This window comes from Ceratotherium simum, chromosome 25, assembly GCF_057802395.1.
Source record: "Ceratotherium simum simum isolate JZ-2026a chromosome 25, ASM5780239v1, whole genome shotgun sequence".
In the NCBI taxonomy this organism is placed as follows: Eukaryota; Metazoa; Chordata; class Mammalia; order Perissodactyla; family Rhinocerotidae; genus Ceratotherium; species Ceratotherium simum.
The window spans coordinates 23254015-23280576 of NC_141924.1; the positions used below are offsets into that span (position 1 = coordinate 23254015).

The 26562-nt window shown below is 37.0% G+C and overlaps 1 protein-coding gene and 1 pseudogene across 1 annotated transcript in view; one reads left to right on the plus strand and one right to left on the minus strand.

Annotated features, from left to right (window-relative positions):
• The window catches only part of LOC106803129 (ankyrin repeat and sterile alpha motif domain-containing protein 1B), a 762921-nt gene that overhangs the window by 105592 nt on the left and 630767 nt on the right, over nt 1-26562 (plus strand). The gene's annotated exons all lie outside the window — the stretch shown is intronic.
• Nucleotides 23548-24472, minus strand: LOC101396929 (glyceraldehyde-3-phosphate dehydrogenase pseudogene; annotated as a pseudogene).

The window sequence follows — 26562 nt, forward strand, 5'->3', positions numbered from 1 at the left end:
TTGGATGGTTTCTAAACTAGTTTCTGCCTACGTTTTCCAGCTTCTATTGAATAAGTAGATGAGTTCATAAGTCTGTTTTATGTCAAGCCTTTTTTCCTCTGCTCCTTACTTTCCTTCGGAGGTACAGTTACAGGTAAACAAATTTTGAAAAACTGTGACTTACAGCTTTCACTTGCCTTCAAAGCATTCATTGCTGCCAGGATTTCCCAACTACTCTTTTCCACTCAGTCCAGGATGTGTTGGTGCTGACTGTTTCTGGAATTAACACTGAGACTGTTGGACTTCTTCAAACACTGTATAAATAACCCAATTTTTTTCTGAGGTCATTTTCCATTTACAGACTTGAATTAAGAGTAGTTAGGGGTCCAGGAGGCCAATCTATAAAGGATGCTAAAATATCACTGGAGTAGATTAGAAACATGACACTAGTTAGTGTGGCAAAATCTAAATTTGTCTCTTTCCCACTAAAGTAGACAGTATCTTGGAGTAGAAAAGAGTATTACAATTGGGCAGTGCCCTTCCATCATGAAGTAAGTTTTGAAGGTTATTTAAAGAATATAGATTTGAAGGGGAAAAATTACTTGCCTTCTAAGACACTCATATACCTATCTGGCTCTGTCAGTTTCTCAAGCTCTCTAACCACTCATTAGCGCTGATGCTCCTTGCCTGAAACTGGGGTCACAGTGTGATGGTGTGGGAGAGTGGAAAGATCACTAGGTAAAGGGTCAAGAGGCATAAGCTGTGGACTTAGCTGTGGGCTTTGCCTTAGCTGTCTCTGCAAATTCCATATCTGGAGAAAAGGAGCAGAGGAAAGCTGCAGTTGCTCCCTGTCTATAGTAGCTCAGGATCTAGGCAAGTTAGAGCTTAACTTTTGTCTTCAGTGCATTCTGCTTTGGGAAGCTAATGGTGGTATCTAAGGGTGGAGACTTTCCTATATGCAAGGCACTGTGTCAGGCTTTTAAAATATATCACTAAATCTCCTGGCAACTCTCCAAGGTAGATGATGTTATTCTCATTTCACAGATAGGGAAGCAGTCTCACAGGTTAAGAACTTACCCAAAGTCACACAGCTGGTAATTGCAAAATCTAAATTCAAACCCTAGTCCTATCTAACTCCAAAGCCCATACTTTTTCTTTCTCCAAGAAGCTTAGAATCTATATAAGTTCCATTATTCATCTTTGTATTCTACTGTTTGACTCAGTCTCTATCACAGAGTGAGCTAGGAAGGAAGATTAGGGGAAGAAACAATGTGAACAAAGGCACATAGTAGGAAAGCTCAGGTATATTCCACTTAGTAATATGTAGTCCAGTGGTTTGAAGATGGAGTATGTGAAGGAGATTATGTGATGTCATTTTGAAAGTTGGATTGAGGTGGGATCATGAAACCCTTTGATGATTTGGTCAAAGGATTTTAAATATTTTCAACAGTCAATGTGAAACCCCTGAAGATTTTTGAGCCTTGGAGTGGCAGGATCACAGTTGTGCTGTAGGAATGTTAATTTGATAGTAGTGGGTAGAATGAATTGGGGATAAAGAGATTAAAGGTAAGGAGACCAGTTAGGTGTTTGCAACAAATTGAGAGGTCTTGAGAATCCAAACTTTGGGATGGATTAGAGTGGAAATTTGAAAAGACGGAATATACTTTTGATAAATCTTTTGCTCTTAGTCTTTATAGTATTTAGCAATACCTTGATATGATGGCAGGGAGAGAGGAAAACTTAATGGTCATTTTGAAATTTAAAGCTTAAAGGATTGGGGAATGTGGTTGCCAGCCACAGGGAAAAAAAATCCAGTCGTAGAACTGTTTTTTCCAGGTTAGGAGAAAGTGAGTTTGGTTTTTGGGGATGTTGAATTAGGGGTGCCAAGGAGATCATTGGCAGGGCCCAGAAATGCATTATTGGACTTCAGAGAGAGATCAAGGATTGATATAGAAATTTGAGAGATACCTACATAGAAGACCAGCAAAAAGAAAAAAAAATTAATATCTAGAGGTCAGCCTATAAATGAATGAATGGTACAGCCCCCATGAAATATGGTGTTAAGTATTGGTTCCTGACAAGAATTGCTTCTTCATTCCTCGTGACAGCTGGATCTAGGGATAGAGAATTCTGTATCATACTGTTCTTTCCATCTGCTCTAGGAATACTGGGTGAGCCCTCTGGAGACATTTGTTAAGAATTGATAACTGAATCCAAGGGAGATGAATCCTATTTTTCCTTCTCCACCTTTACATTTTCTCTCTTTCACTTTCCTTCTCCCTTACTGGATTCTGTATTCTCACACTTATTGCTGTAGTAAAAATTTTTGGTGGTATGGTGTAAGAGAAAAATAGAATGGATTGTAGCATTTGGATGTCGAGTGGGAAAATGAAAGCAGTGCATAAGAATAATTTGTTATTCTGTATGAAAGATCCTAGCATTTCCGTAAACTTGAATGGTACTTTATATCTTTGATAACTGAATAGTATTTAGCTGCATTAAGCAAGACATATGAACCAGCTGGACCAGTCAGCATCATAGAAAACATGAGAAGAATTTTCAGGACATATTTGCCTTGGCAGAATAATAGCACCCTTGTTCAGGTGACTGTTAGAGAGACAAAAATAAAAATATTTTATTGCATAGGAGTTGAGTTTTTTAGCTGTCTTAAGTTTACCTTTGTGCTTTTTCTTATTGTTGATATTATGTAAACAACACAGATGTCCTACTTTAAATGTTGCCTTAGAAAAAACTCCAGTGTTGATTTTGACTATTGGAGAGACTTTCATGTTTTTCCACTCTGAAACTTGTTCTGGGCTTTTTTTTTTTTTTGTAATTATCCTTTTACAAATACAACCCTGAAATGCTTTGTTTCCTTTTTTATGCTTAAGAGCATGCTCACTGGAAGCATATTGTGTGTGAAGATTGTCACTTGTTCAATTTTGTGCACTGATGGTGAGCAGAAAATCTTTAAGCCTTCTTTGTAAAGATAATTTATACAACACCACTCCAAAAATTCAGCGTCAACAGTAAAATTACTTCTAGAGCTATAACAATGAAGAATAAGAGAAAACCTACTATTTAAAAAATGAATAATGCATTTATTTTAATCTTTGGCTCCACTCCCCCACCAGCTTCCTATTTGGCTACTAAAAGGAATGCAGTAAAATTCCCCAAAAGTGTTAATTTTTTCTCTGGAGCTGCTCCAGTAGTATCTCAAAAGAATTTTGAAAAGAACATTCACATATGTATAACAGCTTTGGAATATATAATAGAATATTTAGTATGCTTTTAAAAGGGGATGGGTAGATCATGAAGAACATAAAAGAAGTGCGTGAACTTTTCTATTGTTGTTCAAGATTAAACCGAAATTGTTTGCGTGCGAACAGATTTAATTGTTTACAAAATCTATGTAACACTATCAACAGAATGGGATGATGAGGGAGGGAGACATAGGAGCTTTTAGCCTAATTATGATTCATAGATGTTCCTCTAATAAATAGCTGTCCCTAAATATAATGTGAAAGAAAAATGACAATGAAAACCATTAGTTACTTATGAACAACTGAAAATAAATCTTGTCGATTCTACTTTTGATTGCAGGTTAATCTGGATCAGGAGGGTAGCAAGATTCTTTATAAAATGAATAAGGTGTCTATAAAGTCTTTAGGAGGGTTAGCAACCGGGTAACTAGATACTCTTTTTTAAGAAACTGCCCTTCTTAATTTGATTTACTATGCAAAGGATTTTTTTAAACATTGATTTTCTTCTTTTAAGTTATTATGTGAAAAGAATCGGAAAGATATAGCTATCTTTTTTTGTTTTTGTTCGGAGGTACCTCAGCTGCAAGTTGAGTTCATCATACTCGTCAGTTGATATTACAATCAACAAATCGTTCTCTTTTAAAATTATTTGTTGTTGGGGCCGGCCTGGTGGCGCAAGCGGTTAAGTGCGCGCGCTCCGCTGTGGCGGCCCGGGGTTCACCGGTTCTGATCCCAGGTGCTCACCGACGCACCGCTTGGCAAGCCATACTGTGGTGGCGTACCATATAAAGTGAAGGAAGATGGGCATGGGTGTTAGCCCAGTGCCAGTCTTCCTCAGCAAAAAAAAAAAAAAAGAGGAGGATTGGCAGATGTTAGCACAGGGCTGATCTCCTCACCAAAAAAAATTTAAAAAAGGGCCGGCCCGGTGGCTTAGCAGTTAAGTGCCCGCGCTCCGCTACTGGCGGCCCGGGTTCGGATCCCTGGCGTGCATCAATGCACCACTTCTCCGGCCATGCTGAGGCCGCATCCCACATACAGCAACTAGCGGGATGTACAACTATGACATACAACTATCTACTGGGGCTTTAGGGAAGGAAAAAAAAGGAGGAGGATTGGCAATAGATGTTAGCTCAGAGCCGGTCTTCCTCAGCAAAAAGAGGAGGATTAGCACGGATGTTAGCTCAGGGCTGATCTCCCTCACCAAAAAAAAAAATAAATAAAAATAAAAAAAAATAAAATAAAATTATTTGTTGTTATTTTACCGTTTATAACTTAATACCCACTTCTGTTTCTAATTCCTCTTACAGATTTTCACTCTACAGTGGTTTGCTATGTATCAAAACATTGCATGGGCCTTTAACAATACATACATATATATATACAATACATACATATATATATGTATACAATACATACATACATATAGAGTTATATTGTTTAGAGAATGTGCCTAACTGTTGTGGTAGTCTGATTGCTCTACTAACCTCTAGTCTCACACACTTTGAAACCATTGCCCTTCAGATGGATCTTTCTAAAACATAAATTTGATCATGTCAGTTGACTACTCATGATTCTTGAGAGACTTTCCCATTCATTCGGAGACTCTTTGTAAGTTAAATCCCTGCCTGCTTCTCCCAACCATCTCTTATCAAACTCCCTACCTTCCTCACTAAACTTACAAAATTTTTGCTGAATATCCCATGACATTTCATAACCCCAGCCTTTGCACCAAGTCTTCCCTGTGTTTGTGTTGTTTGTCAGACACTTTATACCTCCTTTCTCTATCTGAAAAATAGTTGGTTTTTTTTTTGTGAGGAAGATCAGCCCTGTGCCAATCCTCCTCTTTTTTTTTTTTTTTTTTGCTGAGGAAGACTGGCCCTGGGCTAACATCTGTGCGCATCTTCCTTCACTTTATATGGGACGCCACCACAGCATGGCTTGCCAAGCGGTGTGTCAGTGGGCGCCTGGGATCTGAACCAGCGAACCCCAGGCCGCCGCAGCGGAGCGCGCACACTTAACCGCTTGTGCCACCTGGCTGGTCCCTGAAAAACAGTTTATTTTTGTCTTCAAGACACAACTCAAGCACTCATCTCCTTTTTTGTGAAGCCTCCTCCAGACTTCTACAGGCTGATTTGGCCTGTGTCTTTTGCCTTTGTGTCTTTTGCCTTTGTGTCTTCTCTGTATCTGAAATAGAATTTTATTACAACACCTATAACACTTTTTTGGTTTCCATATTTGTGTCCCTATTCTAAGCTCTGAACTCCAAAGAGGAAGGGAAACTCTCTTAGTCAACTTTTTAACCCAAGTAGTCTTTCCAAATCCCCATAAAGATTAATCTTTGGGATTCAGGAACCAGTTATTGTAATTCCTAGGAATTCTTGGGAATTCCTGAAATCATAAGTTGTTCTTGAAATATTTCCAATAGTCTTTATAAGCTATATTCATTATTATGGATACCTAAAATTTTGTTTACTATATGAGAAATATTAAGTTTAGTAGGATTTATAAAGAACTATAGCCTGCAGTGAATATTCAAACACTAGAAAACACCAGTACATAGTTAGTGGGTTTTTTGAATTATTTAACATTCAGACCTCCTAGCAAAGCTAACAGACCACACAGAATCACATGTCAAATTGCCAGTGTAAGGACGTATTCTGCCTCTAAAACCTGTAACTTCTTGAAACACTAATAGGATTTATATAAAGTATGTTATGCGTATAAATGTGTTAATACTTATTTTATTTGCAAGAGTGATTCACTTTTAGCAGGAGACAGGGCCATGAACACACACACTTATAGCTTGACAACAGCTACAAATAAGACTGACCAATTAAATTGTGGCTACTTCTCTCCTTTGTTCGCCTGCCCTGGTTCCTGGAAATGTTGACCTTAACCTTCTACTCTGCGTGTTGTGACAGCACTTCCTGCTCTTGCTTCTAATTTGACATCAGTATGTTCCTTTGAACCAGTAATGTCTCCGTGTTGTTAAGCTTTAATTCTCGCAGGAGAATTATACTTTTCCTAGTTCTGATTTTCCCTATTTTTTGACTGATTTTTCTTGGGATTTAGAATTTGGAAAAACATAAATTTTCTGAGAAATGCTGGAAACGAGTTCTTGTGTGGGAACAAACCCCAATGCCTAGCATATCAGATAGTCAATAAAATAATTTGAAATATTTCTTAAGTGAATGTTCCTTTGTAGCGCCAAAGCATCTAACAGAGTGTCTGGTAGATGGAGATACTTATGATACTTTAGTGATAGAATCTGTGGTTCTTTTGAATCAGTGTCATGATAAAGTAGTGCATCAGAGTTTAGATTTGGTAATTGACACCAGACAGCTGACACCAGAAGTGCCAGGTTAGCTTACATTATTTTGGTGGCTTGGGAGCAGGTTCACTTTATTTAGTTAAAATCTATGAGAAAACCCATAAGATGGATAAAACTCATCAAAGACTCCCTGTTATATTCTTTCATAGCACTCTATACCTGTCTTTTATAGTGTTTGTATCTATGGTCATTAATTAATTACTTGTATGATTATTTGCTTGATGTTTGTATTCTTGACTAAACTCCCTGAGAACAGGGATTATTTCTATTATATTCACAGGTATGATCCCAGAAGATGCTAGTTAACCACAGTACATGCATGTAATAGGCAGCTTAATAAGTATTTATTGTATGCATAAGTGAATGAAGGAGATAGCAATCTGAATGAAGCAGAGTACCCCAGAATGTGAGCCTGCTTTAGCCTGAGGTCTCTGAGAGGTTCTGAAGAACATAGTTTGAAAACCACTACTATATTCCTTGTCACAGACTGCATTTTTAGTTATGTCACATGGTCTTGCAAAAGGGTATATGTAGACTGGTAGTGAAATGTTGTTACCCCAACTGTATGCCTGTTAGCCTGTCTGGGTTAGCAACATCTTTCATTACAAGAGATAATATGTTATTAGTATTATTATTATTGCACCTATTATTTACTTCCTTGTGACCTTTTTAGAAAGAGTATTTCACTCCTTCCGACTTAACTAAATATTTTGCTCAAGTTAACTCCAACGATATCATAATACACTGTTCTAAATTCTAAAGATTAAAAAAATTCCTTATTTAGGTTTTTAATATCTCCTCCTTGATTAGTATGACTAGATTTATGAAGTGGAATAGTAGATATATTAATACTTAAGATGTTTTACTTTGTCTTAGTTTCATCATGGTGTTTAGGTGGGGTAGGGCGAGGGCAGAAAACTTAATTTAGAAGAGTTGAACTGGAGGGGATGGGGGTGTGGGGCAGAAGAAGGCATCTAATCTTCTGAATAAATATTTTAGATAAGAATTCCCTGAACATGTTATGATTAGGATTTTCCTCAAATTGTTTTCAATATTTCTGCCGCAGAAGACCAAGCCAGCATACTAATTTTCTGTATTTTAATTATTTCCAGTGTTTCAAATGGTCAAGATAAAAAAAACCCAGTTGAGTTCCACACAGGACTAATTTCTGGAGCTGGAAAATATGAAAGTGGAGAGTGGCTACTCGTCAGAATATTTGTCATGTCATGGGGAACTAAAACTTATGCTAAGAGTGAAAACATAGATGTCTCCCATTAGTGCAGATTTTTCTGCCAAGTCAAACGAAAAGGAACTAGAAAGGAAGAGCATACTATTGAATTTCTCTTGTACTCTTTCATTTTCATTACACTAATTCTTGGATTTTTATCAGGTATTTTTGATTTCTTCTAGTTTTGGGGAACTTGGATTAGTGTTTATATTTGTGGCTTATTTAGAGTATATTGAACTAGCTGAGAGGCATTTTCTCCATATGTCTTTGTAAAAAGCAAATGAAGCTATCAATTTTAAATTTGACATTAACACAGTCTTCACTGAAAAAGAGCAATCAAGCAAATTTAATCTATTCATACAAAATTAACTCTATCCCTTGAGTTACAACATAATTGGGGTATTTCTGCTTAGGATAGTAAAATGCTTCCAACTATTGTGTAGGGATAAAAAAGGAAGACAAAAATAACTATGTTATATTTATAAAAACCTAGAATTATTGAAGTGTTTTGTGTATTGAAAATTTGAGTTAGATGATAGAGAATTTGGTTTACTTTGAAGTTACACATACAAAATCAAGATTGTAGCAAGAGGATGGAACTTTCAAATTACTGCGAGATTTAAGATAAATCTAAGATAAATGTTAGAAAAAGAGTTTATAAAAATAACTCAGAGACAATGAATGGATATTTTTGAAAAATAAACCAGTGATTTAAAATATAATTAAAATAATTATTTCAGAAGGCAAGGGAGAAAATAAAGAGAAATGAGGGAAGAAACATGTACATGATATATCCAAGGGATCTAACCTTCTAGTCATAGATGTTCTAGACAGAGAGGATAAGTAGATAGGGGAAACAATAATAAAAACAAAAGAAAATAACATTTCATTGAGGTGAAGACAAATTGAATCTTTTAATTGAAAGTGCTAAGAAAGTACTGACCAAAACTATTGGGGGAAAAAAGACTTGCACTTAGATAGATCGTAGTGGAATTTCTGAATCCTATGGACAAAGAGATTATTTTACAAGATTCTAGACTGAAAAAGCAGGTACTGTCCAAAAAGGACAGAGAATCAAATTGACATTGGTCGTCTTGTCTGTAACAGTAGATGCTAGAAGATAGTGAAGCAGTGTATTCCGAGTTGCAAGGAAAAAAAATTCTGACTCTGTTATATGCATTCAGTTTATAAGTGTGTAGCTATTTTTTGTGGTACTGTGATAGTGATTTATAATAAAAAATATATATCTGGCCTTCATCCGGATTTCTGGCACAGAGCTCCTAAAACCCTTGGAATTTCCTGTGTGATGAGAGTTGAAAGAAGTGTCTTGTTATGTTGATAGGGTAGCTTTCGGACAGAACCTAAGGATGGGGGCTGGTTGCCAGGAGAACCAACCGCATGATTGGAGGGTTGGAACTTTCAGTCCCACCCCCTGACCTCTGACCTCTGGGGAGGTCAGAGAGGCTGGAGGTTGAATCAGTTGCTAATGGCCAATGATTTAATTAATCATGCCTATGTAATGAAGCCTTCATAAAAACAAAGCAAAAGGACTGGGTTTGGAGAGCTTCAAGGTTGGTGAACACATGGAGGTGCTGAGAGAGTGGTGCTCCTGGAGAGGGCATGGAAGCTCCACACCTTTTCCCCAAGCCTTCCCCTATGCATCTCTTCCATCTGGCTGTTTCCGAGTTATATCCCGTTATAATAAACCAGTGATCTAGTAAGTAAAAATTTTCTCTGAGTTCTGTGAGCCGTTCTAGCAAATTAATTGAACCCAAGGAGGGGGTCGTGGGAACTTCTGATTTATAGTCAGTCTGTCGGAAGCACTGGTAACAACCTGGGCTTGTGACTGGCATCTGAAGTGTGTGGAGGTGGACAGCAGTCTTGTAGGACTGAACCTTAACCTGTGGAGACTGATGCTATCTCTGGCTAGATAGTGTCAGAATTGAATTGAATTGTGTTGAATTCTCAGATGCTGTGATGGTGTCTGAGGATTGCTTGGTATTGTGTGGGAAGCTCCCTCCCCCCAACACACACATTGGAATTGAGTCCAGGAAACCAAAAAAGAGGTACCAAGACAGATATTTCAGACAAAATTCCTCAAGGAAGTGCTCTGGCCAAATGAAGTTGAATCAGAATCAATATCTCAAGTAAAGGAAATATTAATTAATATGACTAAAATGACTGAAAATTCTTATGTCACGATGGGTAAACACAAAACAATTGTATTTTTCCAATTTCTACTACCATCGTGTTCAGTAGAAATTCCCTTTCCTGCTGAATAGCACACTCCCTAATGACGTCTAAATCTAATTCTATAATTTTTCACTTTCTGTTATTAAAACAATCACATTTCAGCTAAGACTTTTTCCTGCTCATTTTATTTAAATAAACCCACAGAGAAGTTCATACATAATTGAAAAGCACAATGAATTTTCAGTCATTACATTTATGTGGCCAGAATCCAGATCAAGAAATAGGATATTACTGACACCCCAGAAACCAGTTTTGCCCTGTTCTAGTTACTGTCCCCACCCCAAGGTAATTATTGTCTTGACTTCTAATACAAAAGATTAGTTTTCCTCTTTTTGAACCTATTCAGATGGGACATACTGTATGTATTCTTTTGTATATGACTTCTTTTGCTCAACCTTATGTTTGTTAAGACACATTCATTTGTGGAGAGTAACAATAATTAGTTCCTTTTCATTGCTGTGTAGTATTCTATTTTGTGGCTATACTACAGTTTATTCTTTCTATTATTGATGGATGGTTTTTGGCTATTACAAATAATGCAGTTCATGCTTATATATGTCTTTTGGTGAACATAGATAAGAATTCCTGAACTCCTGGTCATAGGGTATGCATATTTAAAGTTTTAATAAATACTGCCAAATAACTTTTCAGTGTACCAATTTGCGTTTCCACTAGCAGTATATGAGAATTCTAGTTTCTTATCTTTGCTAACATTTGGCATTGTCTTTTTTTCATTTTAGTCATTCTGGTGAATATGTAATGGTATCTCATCTGGTATTAATTTGCTTTTTCCTTGATGACTAATGAAGTTGAGCAACTGTGTGTGTGTGTATACATGCACATACACATATATATGTGATATTTGACTGTTTTCTTTTCTCAAATGCCTGTTCAATATTAACTCATTTTGTATTGGGTTGTATGCTTTTTAACAAATTTTTTTGTTTTGTTTTGTGTTGTTTTTGAGGAAGATTGGCCCTGAGCTAACATCTGTTGCCAGTCTTCCTCCTTTTTTCCTTTTTTCTCCCCAAAGCCCCAGTAGATAATTGTGTGTCATAGTTGTACATCCTTCCAGTTGCTCTGTGTGGGACACCACCTCAGCATGGCCTGATGAGCCATGCGTAGGTCTGCGCCCAGGATCCAAACTGGTGAACCCTGGGCCGCCGAAGCAGAGCGTGGGAACTTAACTGCTATGCCACCGGGCTGGCCCCCTAAACAAATTTTTTTAAGTTGATTTGTAGGAGTTCTTTTTGTGTTCTGCTTACAAGTCCCTTGTCGGATACACACACACATACACGCACACACACACACACACACACACACAATTATCTGCTCTCACTCTTTTTTCGTATTGTCTTAGTGGTGTCTATTGATGAAAAACAGTTCTTACTTTTAATGTAGTCCAATTGATCAAATTATTTCCTTCATATGTTAAGAAATTTTTGTCTACCTGAAGGTCATGGATATATTCTGTTTCCTTCTAGAAGTTTTATTGCTTTACCTTTCATATTTAGATCTGTAATCCATCTGGAATTTATTTTTATATATGGCTCAAGGTAGGGATTGAGGTTTATTTTTTTTATTTTTTTTATTTTTTTAAAGATTTTATTTATTTTATTTTTCCCCCCAAAGCCCCAGTGGATAGTTGTGTGTCGTAGCTGCACATCCTTCTAGTTGCTGTATGTGGGACTCGGCCTCAGGATGAACGGAGAAGTGGTGCCTCGATGCGCACCCGGGATCCGAACCCGGGCCACCAGCATCGCAGCGCGCACACTTAACCACCAAGCCACAGGGCCGGCCCGAGGTTTATTTTTTTAATGTAGATATCAAATTAACTCAGCATCATTTAATACAAAGACCGTCATTATTCCACTGTACTTCCATGTCACCTTTGTCATAAATCAAAGGACCATATAGATTGGGGTCATTTCTGGGCTCTATTCTGTTCCACTGATCTATTTATGTATCCCTGTGCTAGTAACTCACTGTCTAAACTATGTTGTTTTACATTAAGTCTTGCTATATGGTAATTTAAGTCTTCCAGCTTTGTTGATCCTGTCCATTTGGAAGCTTCATCCTCATGTCTCATTCAAAACTTTCTCCCTTTGCATAAGTAGCTTGGGATAGAGGGGAATACATAGATGTTTTACTCATCCCTAGTCCTTCCGCTTTCTGTTCCTTCTGCCCCTGTCTCCCCCCTCCGCTTTGCAAGGAGGAGGGCAAAGGGCAAAAAGGTGTGTTATACAGTGTGATGGCCCATGGGAGGTTTCTGACCCTTTTCTCCTTGTCCTTACTCCTAAACTGGTTTGTCAATAGCCTCCTACAGACAGATGCAGTTATACCCAGCAGGTGGCCTCAGGCTGTGTTCCTCTAATGCCTGTTTACTTCCTGCTATGTTGATTGATGGCCAGCCTGTGGCTCCAATCTCATCTACCATGTGCTTTCCCAATTTGGGCTCCCCTGGGGCTGGACAGAATCCATATTTCATACTTTTAGAAAATATGCTTTCTGACCAGGAATAGTTTGCCATTTCATGGCAAATGTTTCCCCATCCCTCTTCCTCACTTCCACTCTGCCTCAACCCTAGAAGCTCTGGGGTAGGTGAGCAAAAAGAATGTCTACCTATGGATGGAAATGGTCAATTATTCCTTCATGCAGACACCCCCCCGCCCCAACTTTTTCTTGGTTCCCTTTTTCCCTGGGCTTTGGGGAGGGAAACCAGTTGAGTGTTTTTTCCCTACACCTATGGGAGGGGAGGAAAGCAGATAGCCTTTCTTCACAAAGACTACATTCCTCAAAATGTGACCACATCATGCTCCCAATCCTCTCATATCTCTTAAAGTTAAAGACCCCTTGAAGCTCTAGGGTGAGAGAATCTTATTCCAATGCCTAGGCCTTTCGTGAACATGGCTATCTTTGTTGAAATCCTTGTCACTTTTGGTTACCTCAGGGCAGCAAAAGATATCAACCATATCTCATATAATCTTGTTAAATATACAAGAAACCATGGTAAGCAATGAAATAAAACCTAAATCACTATTGCTAATATGTTGTAAAATATAACACGATTATTAAGAAATGTTTCTGAAATGAAAGTCATAAAGAGGAAATAATAATAATAATATAGGATTAAAATCCCACTATTTGATCAAGCCTTTGGGGTGAAAGTAAGAAAAGAAAGATGCAAATTATGCTTTGTTAAGGATGGACACAGTTACAGTTTAATTCTTGACATCAGTAAGAAATGTAGGTTTATTGTATTTACAAAAAGTAAAGGACATTATAGTAGAAATAAGATGTTAAGGAAAAGCAACTAGAGAGGAATAAAAAATGAAGAAAGCTTGATCACGAAAACAGAAAAAAGAGAAAAGAGGCAAAAAAAGAACAGGAGAGGATAATAAAGACATTACATAAAATTCAGTCACAGGAATCACACCAAATGTGAAGAAATTAAAAGACCAAGCTTCTCAGATTATAAAACAAAAAAACAAACTGTAGCTATGACTCTTTTCAAGAGATATAGCCAAGATAAAGTGACAGATATAGAAGGAAAATAAATGGATAGTCAAAACTTTATCAGTTAAATGTAAACAAAGAGAAAGCTGAGATACCAATATTAATAACAGACAAAATATGATTCAAAATGAAGAGCATTATATGGAATTAAGCCGAATTTTTTGTAATAATGTGTAATCCATAAAGATGATGCATCATTCTTTTGCTTAACTGAAGGATGACTACAACAAAACATGTGAAGCAAATTTAGAGATATAAATAAAATTTGGGGCCGGCCCAGTGGTGTAGTGGTTAAGTTTGTGCAGTCCGCTTTGGCGGCCCAGGGTTCGCGAGTTTGGATCCCGGGCGCGGACCTGCGCACCACTTATCAAGCCGTGCTGTGGCAGTGTCCTGCATAAAATAGAGGAAGATGGGCACAGATGTTAGCTCAGGGCCAATTTTCCTCAGCAAAAAGAGGAGGATTGGCAACAGATATTAGTTCAGGGCCAGTCTTCCTCATAAATAAATAAATAAATAAATAAATAAGTAAAATTTGATAATAGTTCAATCACAATGATATACTGTGTATGGTAATATTTTTCAGAATTTGATGATGAAGTAGACAAAGTAAATAGGGTTATAGAAGGTATGAATTATGTAATTAATAAGCTTCAAAAATATACATCTCACCTTTCAAAACAGAATACGCTTTTCAGTACTCATGTAACATAAGAAAACTACATACTAGTTTTTGAAGAAAATATAAAGAAATTATTTGAAGTTGAATAATTATTTTCTGACTGTAATGTGATAAAACTAGAAATATATCATTGAAACAACAAATCTGAGCACTAACAAATTTTAAAAAGAGCACTAATTTTCAGGGTAAAAAGGAAATCAAAACTAAATTACAGACTGTATATGTAACAATCGACATAAAAATATGACTAGTCAAAACCAAAGTGATGTGGACAAAACCATACTCAGCAGAAATGTCATAGCCTGTAATGCTTTTACTTTTAAATAAGACAGAATAAAATTAAATGAGTTAAGCATTCAACTCAAAGAGCTAGAAAAAAAGAATATAATACAATAAATAGCTGAATGATTGCATTCTTATACAGTCATGCACTGCATAATGACGTTTCAGTCAACAACAAACCGCATATACAATGGTGGTCCCATAAGATTAGTACCATATAGCCTAGGTATATAGTAGGCTATACCATCTAGGTTTATGTAAGTACTGTAGGGGAGGAAGAAATTTTCCTCTACTTTTCTAGGTTCTTGTGGCTGGTCTGAGAATTAAATTGGCATGAGACAGATTAACACGAGAAACTCAAAAGTTTAACAACATGCATACATGGGAGAAACCCAAGAAAACCAAGTAACTCACCAAAATGGCTGATGCTTTCACCTTAAATACCATCCTCAGCTAAAGACAAAAGGAGATGTTGGGGGTGGGGAGAGATAGGGACTGTAAAGGGAAGGAAGACAATTCATAGCTTGGTGAAAAGGAGCAAACATTTGAAAAACAAGTGTTTGGCTACACAGAAACAGAATAACACAGAGGGGAGTCCAAACAAACAAGCTTTTCTAGGGTCCTCCTTATCTACCACCTAGTTCATGTTATGCTGAGGTGATAGCTCGCTTCCCGAGACAGGTTTTTTTTTAATCTGAATTCTTTTAGGCAGTTAAGGAGGAGGTAACAAGAAAAACTTTCTGAGTCTTTTGTTTCTTAAAAATAATCTGCCTAAAATAACTCTCATGTTAAAGAGACACATTTTGGGATGGCAAATTTTGTTCCCCTTCAGTACACTCGATGATGTTCGAACAGTGATGAAATCACCTAGTGACGCATTTCTCAGAATCTATTTCCGTCGTTAAATGACACATGGCTGTAGTCAAGAAGAGAAAGTAATAAATTAGAAAATAGACAAATACATGAATAAATAACACATCTAGTAGATGTTTGATAAAAATAAAGCTAAGTGAATCTTTGAATATGACAATAAAATAGACCCACCCAGACAAACCCAAGGAGAGAAAAATAATACAGAACATAAGGAGTGAAAATGGTGATAGAACTGCAAATACAGAAGATAGCAATAAATATAAAAGTATGTACAAATTGTATTCAGTACATTAGAAAACCTAAATGGAAATACTTGACTTCCTAGAAAAATGTAAATTACAGAATTGATGCAAGACAAAGTTGACTGTATTGATAGGTCAGTAACCATAGAAGATGTTGGAAGTTTATTAAGGATTTATTCCACAAAAGTAATAGTCCTAGATGATTTTACATGTTTGTTCTTTCAAATATTCAAGTAATGGATAATTTCTATGTTAGTTGATTTATTCTGGAGATTAGAAAAAGGCAGAAAACTCTTCAGTTTACATAACCATAATACCAAAACTGAAATAAAAGAGACTAGAAAATTGGAGACCAATTTTACATATGAATTGGATGCAAAACCCTAAAATACACACAGCAATCCAGGATTATATTAAAAAATATACATCGTAGGTAGACAAATTTACCTCCAGGAGCATAAAGAGGGTTCTCATCAAGAATTAAAAATATTAATGTATTAAAAGGGAAAACCCATATGATCATCCTGAAAGATATCCTAAATAAATTTAGCAAACCATAAGAGCATTCTGGATTACTCTTCTTACAGAAATAATGATGATTACTGTGTGTCAGTCACTCTTTTAGACTTTACGTAGACCAGCTAATGTAATCTTCATAACAATCCTATGAAGTAGCTATTACTAGTATGCTCATTTTATAGATGAGGAAACAGAGGCACAGAGTGGTTTTGTCATCTTTCTAAGGTCATGTAGTTAGAGATGGAACTGGTGTTTGAACCTAGGCAGTTTGAATTCTGAGTCTGTGCTTTTATCCATTATGCTTTTCTGCCTCTTTTTGTTCATTACTGAAGGAATAAAAGCTTCCTTAATATGGTGAAAAGGTATCCATGAGAATCCAACAACAAACATCACATTAAATGGTGAAGCCTTACCAGACAGGCCATTAAATTCATCAATAAGACACAAATTATCCTCTCATTGTTTTAGTGGTTCTAGCCAATGCAGTTGTGTAAGAAAAAAAAATCCAGGATGAGGTCAGCTGATTAGCAATTTAATTCCATCTGCAACCTTAATTCCCCGTTGCCATGCAACGTAACATATTCACAGATTCTGGAGATTAGGACGTGGACATCTTTGGGGTACCATTATTCTACCTACCACAGTACCCTTGGAAATATTGTTACCCAAGAAGAGAATATGAGGATAAGAAGAACAATTGCTACCAAAATCAGTGTTTGCATAACACTGAGAAATTAGTCTGCTTTGTTTGTTGGTTTCTTTTTCAGGAATTATATCCAGGTGGAGAAGAGAAGATAAGGCTGGAAAGAATACATTTTATACTTTAACACTAGTGACGAAGTTGAAACTGGATTGAAATAGATGGTCCAATTTTCCTCTCAGGTTTTCTTTTTTTTTTTTTTAATTTTTTTTATTTAATAATTTTTATTTATTTATTTTTCCCCCAAAGCCCCAGTAGATAGTTGTACATCATAGCTGCACATCCTTCTAGTTGCTATATGTGGGACATGGCCTCAGCATGGCCGGAGAAGCGGTGCGTCAGTGCGTGCCTGGGATCCGAACCCGGGCCGCCAGTAGCAGAGCGTGCTCACTTAACCACTAAGCCATGGGGCCGGCCCACCTCTCAGGTTTTCTTGACTCTATGGTTCTCTGTATGGTTACAAATTCCTTCTCATATTCTAAAATGCTATCGTATGGCATATACTGTATAAGTAGTGGAGAGATCATAAGTTGTGTGATTTTAACTCAAGGAGTTATTTCTGCTCAATATAGAGCCAATTCTGGTTTGCTGTGTGAATACATGTTATTGAGAGTTGTATCAAGCTATTCAAAGTGCGTGTTATTCATTAGAAAATGTCTAGTTAGTATAATTTTGAGTATAGTGCTCCCTAATGTGCTCACTTATGTAAAATTGTGCATTTACAATCTCTTATGTGACTGTATACTAGGTCTATTATATATTTTTGCTCAAAAGGTAAGAAATTGTTAAGAAGTTTTCTGTGACTCAGTCAAATGGGTATTTATTTGTTACAAAGCCAAAATGTTTTCGGTTATTTTTAGAAGGCATTTTGAATTATCAGAGTTAGTCTTAAGTTTTCTCTTTTTTCCTGGAAATTATTTTATAAGACCTGCCCTGTGCTGTGCAAAAGAGTAGCCGCTGTCCACATGAGGCTAACAAGCACTTGAAATATGGCTAGTCCTGATTGCAGTGTGCTATAAGTGTAAAATAAACACTGGTTTTGAAAACAGTACAAAAAAAGGTAAAAATACCTCAATAATTTTTTTATTGATTGTATGTTGGAATGATGATATTTTGCATAGAGTAGGTTAAATAAAATATATTAAAACTAATTTTCCTCTTTCTTTTTTACCTTTTTAATGTGGCTACTAGAAATTTTAAATTTACATATATGGCTCGCATTATTCTAGACTCATTATGCCCAGATGAGACACTGCTAGCTCATGATAATAAAATTATGTCATCGCTATAGAGATGAGAACTTAACAGTACTCAATAGCATGTGCACGTGTATCCACTTCATTCAAAAATGGAAGCTAGGGCTGACCGGTGGCACAAGGGGTTAAGTGCATGCGCTCCCCTGCGGCGCCCTGGGGTTCGCGGGTTCAGATCCCGGGCGCGCACCGATGCACTGCTTGGCAAGCCATGCTGTGGTGGCGTCCCGTATAAAGTGGGGGAAGATGGGCATGGATGTTAGCCCAGGGCCAGCCTTCCTCAGCAAAAAAAAAAAAAAAAAAAAATAGGAGGATTGGAAGATGTTAGCTCAGGGCCGATCTTCCTCACAAAAAAAAAAAAATAGTAGGGGCTGGCCCCCGGCTTAGTGGTTATGTGTGCGCGCTCCACTACTGGCAGCCCAGGTTCGGATCCTGGGCACGCACCGACGCACCGCTTCTCCCGCCATGCTGAGGCCGCATCCCACATACAGCAGCTGGACGGATGTGCAACTGTGACATACAACTATCTACTGGGGCTTTGGGGGGACAAAAAAAAGGAGGAGGATTGGCAATAGATGTTAGCTCAGAGCCAGTCTTCTTCAGCAAAAAGAGGAGGATTAGCATGGATGTTAGCTCAGGGCTGATCTTCCTCACAAAAAAAAAAAAAAATAGAAGCTAACTATTGAGACACAAATTGAAAAGAAGAGGGACTTTGTTTTGCATTGCTTGAAATTATCTGATGTGTCAGAAGACCATTCCTACATACTCTGACCCTGCCTGAGGCAGTAGATGCACATTCTGTATGAGTTTCCATATCTGGAGGCCTGGAGTGCTCTCAAGAGTCAAGAGTCAGATAAGAATCAAGAGAAGGTGAAACAGTCTTGTGCTGTTCCTGATGGATTTGTCCCATAGGTTGGTAGAGGGTATAATGATGATCAATTTGTGAAGTTGCTGTGCCTAAATCTTATTTGTGCTACATGTGAATATTGGCCCAAGAAACTCAGGCTTACAGTTTATTTAGGAATAATCTTTAATATGCAAAAGTTTAGGAATAAAATATTCTCACTAATAAATGTCCTGGTAATTTGAAAGTATAGGCCTTCTTTTTAAATTTGAGAATTATGATTGAGATACGAGAGGAACGCAGTGCAAAAAAGTTGGAATGAAGTAGAACGTTATCTTGAAGCTTGAACTTTTAAACATCAATGTTTATTTTTTAAATTAAGTTTCTGGGAGCCAGCCCCATGGCTTAACAGTTAAGTGCGCGTGCTCCGCTACTGGCGGCCTTAGTTCGGATCCCGGGTGCTCACCGACGCACTGCTTGTCCGGCCATGCTATGGCGACGTTCCACATACAGGCAACTAGAAGGATGTGCAACTATGACATACGACTATCTACTGGGGCTTTGGGGAGAAAAAGGGAAAAAAAAAAGGAGGAGGATTGGCATGGATGTTAGCTCATGGCTGATCTTCCTCGGGAAAAAAAGAAAATTAAGTTTTTAGTTGGAAGGTATGGGTCTGGCTTATTTATAGTGTGTCAAATGTCTGTGGATATTCTATGATATGTAGATATGTGCCTAGAGGCTCTGTCAGTAGGTGCAGTTGAATATATTTATATATATGCTAAATTTCTATTCTAAACCTCCTTGTTTTAGAAGGATGTGTCCATACTCATTCTGTTTAAGAAAGGAGACCTGCATTGGAGATTTTTTTTCATGCTCCTATTATGATTAAATCATTTTTTTCTGATAATGGGAAACTGAGATGGTATAAGTAAATGAAATCTATAGACCCTAAAATCTTAGTTTAGTTACAAATATCAGTATCTTCCCCTACTAAATATTTATAAAGTCTAAGAACATGCAGGAAATTTTAAAAATAATTTGAGTTAATTTAGAGTATTTTCTCATTTCTTTTCCATCCTTTGCTGAAACATAGTGTTCTAGTCAGCTTTGACTGAAACTTGCTTTCCCCAAGACACCACTGCCCTTGCAGTTCTCTAATGGAGATATCTTATCATCCATGCATTTCATTTATGGTAGAAACCTCAGTCATTCTTTTGCTCTTATCTTATCCATATGGATATCATCTCCCATAGACATTTTAGACATCTCTGTTTGAATGGCCTCCTTCTTCTCTATCCACTGCTATATCTCCATTAGTTCAGATTTCTTTGTTTCTGCCTTAGACTGTTAATACAGACTACCGACCTTACTCCCTGCCGCCAGTTTGTTCACTCTCTTCACCTTTCAACTGTCACAAGAGCTCTCGTTCTAAAACACTGACCCAATCATGTCAGAAACATGCTTAATATCTTTCTGATAACCCTCTAGTTCCAAGTCGCCTATAGAATAAAGACTAAGCTTCTTGACATGTTTTAAGGCTCTTCACAATCTGGGGCAAATCTATTTTTTCCCCTTTTATTTTATTGTCTTTTTGTTTTTCCTTGAAGAAATATTTGATCCTTTTGACTATTCAAATAATTCAGAGGTGAATAATGTATTTTTGCATGCATTTTTCTATGTTAATGCAAATATTTATCATCTCTACAATAGGAATAATGTATCTGTCTTATAGTTGTTGTGTGGATATAAATGAGTTAATACACATAAAACACTTAGGATATTGACACACACACAATATTCTGCAATTTGCTGTTTTTACTTAATATGTTTCAGTTAACTTTCAAGGTCAATAAATATAGATCAAACTTATTTATTTTAATAGTTGCATAATATTTCATGGTATAGATGAATGGTAATTAACTTTTCCCTTTTTGATGGGCATTCATGAGATTTCTTTTTTATACTATTAAAATTATACACTAAATATTTTTGTATCTGTATTTTTCATATTAATACTTTTATTTCATAGGCATCTAGAAGAATTTACAGAAAAAGAATTGTGAAACAAGAAGCAATAATAGGATCTATATTCCACCAATTATAAACAATACCAAAAACGTGATTCTAGTGCCAGAATAAAGAAATCAATGAATACAAAAGAACCCCTAGAAACACACCGGTAGTATGTAAAAGAATTTAATGTAAGATAAAGTTGACATTTGAAAGAAGCGGGAAAAGGGAAAATCATTCAATGAATAGTTCTGAAAAAAGGTTTTAATTATTGAGGAGGAAAACGTTTAATTCCCTACCTCACACCATTTAGCACCCCTGCCTGTAATTGTGCCTGTTATCCTCTAGTCCAGAGACCATGCGTTTTATCCATTCTAGAGAATAAATCGCTCATTCTGCTCTTCCAAGAAGAGGAGAGGATCCAAGAATCTAACTGATTTAGATTTTCAACTGATGTTGTTGGATATTTCAATATTTCATTCCTTTTTATTTCTGACTAGTATTCCATTGTATGCATATATCACAGTTTATCTCTTCACCTGTTAATGGACATTTGGGGTGTTTCAGTTTTGGGTTATTATAAAAAAAGCTGTTATGATTATTTATTTGTAAGTCTTTGTGTAGACATATGCTGTTATTTCTCTTGACTAAATACCTAGAGTGGAGTGGCTGGATTGTATGGTAGTTATATGTTTAATGTTTTAAGAAACTGTCAAATTGTTTCCCAAAGTGGTTGTGCTGTTTTACGTGCCCACCACCAGTGTGTGAGAGTTGTAGTTGATTTACATACCTGTCAACGTTGGTATGTGAAGTCTTTTTCATCGTGGCCATTCTAATAGATATGAGTAGTATCCCATAATTTCAATTTTTGCATTTTTCTAAAGACAAATGATGTTGAGCACCTTTTCATGTTCTTACTTGCTATCTGTATATCTTTGTTGAAATATCTGTTCAAATGTTTGGCCCACTTTTTATTATGTTGCTGATTTTCTTATCAGCTCATTTTGAGGTTTCCTTGTCTATTCTGGATCAAAGAATATATCAGAAAATGTGGTTGGCAAATATTTTCTCCCAGTCCATTTCCTTTTTATTCTCTTAACAGTGCATTCAAAGAGCCGAAGCTCTTAATTTTGATGAAGTCCAATTTGTCAAATTTTCTTGTATGGATTGTGCTTTTGGTGTCATATCTAAGAAATCTTTGCTTAACTCAAGGTTAAAATTAAAAAAAATTTTCTGTATGTTTTCTTGTATGAGTTTTATGGTTATAGGTTTTGCTTTTGGATATGTGATTCATTTTTAAGTTAATTTTTGTATATGGTATAGTGAGGATATCCAGGTTTTTTTTGAGTATGGTGTGACCTAAGGATATCCATTTGTTCCAGCACAATTTTTTGATAAGATCATCCTTTCTTTAATGAATTACCATTGCATCTTTGTCAAAAATCAATTGCATGTGTGTGTAGGTCTAAATGGACTCTCTATTCTTCCAATCTGTTCCATTGATCTGTCTTTACTCTAATACCACACTATCTGTCTTGTTTACTATAGCTTTATTATAGTCTTGAAGTCAGGAAATGTACACCTCTGACTTTGTTCTTCTTTTTCAAAGTTGCTTTGGCTGTTCTAGGTCCTTTGTATTTCCATATGAATTTTAAAATCAGTTAGTCAATTTCTACTAAAAATGCTTGCTGGTATTCTCATTGAATTGCCTTGAATCTAAAGATCAATTTGTGGAAAATTAACATCATAACAATATTGAGTCTTCTCATCCATGAACTTGATTATCTTTCCATTTGCTTAGGTCTTCTTTAATTTCTCTCAGCAATATTTTGTAGTTTTCAGTGTATAAGTTTGCACATCTTTTGTCAAATTCATTCCTAAGTGTTTCGTATTTTTCGTGCTATTGTAAATTATATTTAAAAAATTTTTTTGATTTCTGATTGTTCTTTGCTATCATATAGAAATACGGTTGGTTTTTATATATTGAGTTGTGTATTGCAACCTTACCAAACACCGTTTATTTGGTTGTGTGTTTTTTTCTTTTGGAGTAAGCTATTCTTTAAAAAATTTTTTTTAAATGTTTTATTTTGAAATAATTTTAGATTTACAGAAGTATTGCAAAGATAGGTCAGAGAGTTCCCTATACTTTTCACACACCTTCCCCTAATTAAACACAGTTTTTAAATTTTAGTAGCTTTTATGTAGATTCCATAGGACTTTCTATATATATGATTATATTGTCTTCAAAAAAAGATAGATTTTCTTCTTTCCTTACAATCTTGATGCCTTTTATTTCTTTTTCTTTTCCTTGCATTTCTACCCACTACATTGGCTAGAATCTCTAGGGCAATGTGTTTTTTGGCTGGGTACGGGGTATTTATTTATTTATTTATTGATGGTACATGACAAGGTAGGGCTCCCTAAACCCTTCTCAAGGGGTGTGGGATTGAAACTGTTTCGAGGATGGGAGATTCTCAGTGTATTGGGGGATAGATTTGGGGCAAGGACTCCCCAGCAGCTGAGGGCCACTTTCTTCCTCTCATTTTCTTGCCGGGGCTCATGATCCAGGGGTCTCTTACTCCTTGGAGGCCATGTGGACCATAAGGTCCACTGCCCTGTTGCTGTACTCAAATTCGTTGTCATATCAGGAAATGAGCTTGACAAAGTAGTTATTGAGGGCAATGCAAGCCCCAGCATTGAAGGTGGAAGAGTGGATGTCACTGTTAAATTTGCAGGAGGAAACCTGGTCCTCAGTTTAGCCTCGGATGCCCTCTAGGGGGCTCTCTGATACATGTTTCACCACCTCCTTGATGTCTTCATATTTGATAGCTTTCTCCAGATGGCAGGTCAGATTAGTGACCATCAATCACATTGATACTGGAGACACAGAAGTCTATGCCAGTGAGCTTCCCATTCAGCTCAGGGATGAACTTGCCCACAGACTTCACAGTGCCAGTAGATACAGAAATGATGTTTTGGGTAGCCTCACAGCTGTGAGCTATAGTTTCCCAGAGAGGCCATCCATGGTTGGTCTTCTTGGTGGCAGTGATGGCATGAACTGTGGTCATGAGTCCCTCCCTGATTCCAAAGTTGTCATGGATTACCTTGCCCAGGGGGCCAAGCAGTTGGTGGTGCAGGAGGCATTGCTGACAATCTTGAGGGAGTTGTCATATTTCTCATGTTTCATGTCCATCATAAACATGGGGACATCAGCAGAAGATGCAGAGATGATGACCCTTTGACTCCACCCTGCAAGTGAACTCCAGCCTTCTCCAAGGTAGTAAAGACACCAGTGGACTCCACAACATATTCAGCACAAGCATCACCCCACTTGATGTTGGTGGGATCTTATTCCTGGAAGATGGAGATGGGCTTTTCATTGATGACAAACTTCCCATTTTCAACTTTGACTGTGCCAGATGGAATCATACTGGAACATGTAGACCATGTAGTTGAGGTCAATGAAGGGGTCATTGATAGTGACATTATCCACTGTGCCAGAGTTAAAACAGCTCCGGTGGCCAAGCGCCCAGTACAGACAAATACATTTACTCTGACCTTCACCACTGTGTCTCAGGGACATGGTTGGCACTGCACAAGAAGATGCAGCTATCTATCAAATGAAGAATAGCAGAGAGCCTCCAGTACAATGTTGAATAGAAGAGGTGAGAACATAGATCCTTGCCTTGTTCTTGATCTTAGGGGGAAAGCATTCATTCTTTCAACATCAAGTAAGATGTTAGCTGTAGGTTTTTTGTAGGTGACTTTTACCACATTGATGAAGTTTCCTCCTATTCCTGCTTTACTAACAGTTTTTATTAAGAATTGGTGTTGGATTTTGGCAACTACTATTTCTGTATCTGTTGAGATAATCATGATTTTTCTTTTTTGGTCTGTTAATATACAAGCATACCTCATTTTATTGTGCTTTGCTTTATCTTGCTTTGCAGATATTGTGTTTTTTACAAATTGACGATTTGTGGCAATCCTGCATCAAGCAAGTCTATTGGCACCATTTTTCCAACAGCATTTGCTTACTTCATGTCTCTGTGTCGCACTTTGGTAATTCCCTCAATATTTCACCCTCTATTATTATTATTATATTTGTTACGGTGATCTGTGATCAGTGATTTTTGATGGTACTATTGTATTGTTGTGGGGTGCCACGAATTGTGCCCATGTAAGAAGGCAAACTTAATCTATAAAAGTTGTGTATGTTCTGACTGCTCCACCAACTGGCTGTTCCCATGTCTTTCTCCTTTTCTTTAAGTTTCCCTATTCCCTGAGACACAACAATATTGAAATTAGACCAATTAATAATGCTACAATGGCCTCTAAGTGCTCAACTGAAGGGAGGAGTTGCACGTCTCTCACTTTAAATCAAAAGCTAGAAATGATTAAGCTTATTGAGGAAGGCATGTTGAAAGCTAGGCTTCTTGCACCAAACAAGTTGTGAATGCAAAGGAAGAGTTCTTGAATAAAATTAAAAGTGCTGCTCCAGTGAGCACAAGAATGATAAGAAAGTGAAACGGTCTTATTGTTCATATGGAGAAAGTTTTAGTGGTCTGGATAGAAGATCAAACCAGCCACAACATTCCTTTAAACCAAAGCCTAATCCAGAACAAGGCTTAACTCTCTTCAATTCTATGAAGGCTGAGAGAAGTGAGAAAGCTGCAGAAGAAAAGTTTGAAGCTAGCAGAGTGAGGTTCAAAAGGTTTAAAGGAAGAAGCTGTTTACATAATATAAAAGTGCAAGGTGAAGCAACAAGTGCTGATGTAGAAGCTGCAGCAAGTTATCCTGAAGACCTAGCTAAAATAATTAATGAAGGTGGCTACACTAAACAACAAATTTTCAGTGTAGATGACACAGCCTTATATTGGAAGAAGAGGCCAGCTAAGACTTTCATAGCTAGAGAGGAGAAATTGATGCCTGGCTTCAAAGCTTCAAAGGACAGGCTGACTCTCTCGTTGGGGGCTAATGCAGCTGGTGACTTTAAGTTGAAGCTAATGCTCATTTACCATTCTGAAAATTCTAGAGCCCTTAAGAATTATCTACTCTGCCTTTGCTCTGTAAATGGAACAGCAAAGCCTGGATGACAGCACATCTGTTTATGACATGGTTTACTGACTATTTTAAGCCCACTGTTGAGACCTACTGCTCAGAAAAAAAGATTTCTTTCGAAATATTACTGCTCATGGACAATGCACCTGCTCACCCGAGAGCTCTGATGAAGATGTACAACGAGAGAAATATTGTTTTCATGCCTGCTAACACAAAATCCACTCTCCAGCCCTTGGATCAAGGACTTTCATTGGACTTTGAAGCCTTATTATTTAAGGAATGCATTTTGTAAGGCTTTAGCTGCCATAGATAGTAGTTTCTCTGATGGATCTGCGCAAAGTAAATTGAAAACCTTCAGGAAACGATTCACCATTCTAGATGCCATTTAGAGTATTTGTGATTCATGAGAAGAGGTCAAAATATCAACATTAACAGGAGTTTGGAAGAAGTTGATTCTAACTCTCATGGATGACTTTGAGAAGTTCAAGACTTCAGTGGAGGAAGTAACTGCAGATGTGGAAATAGCACG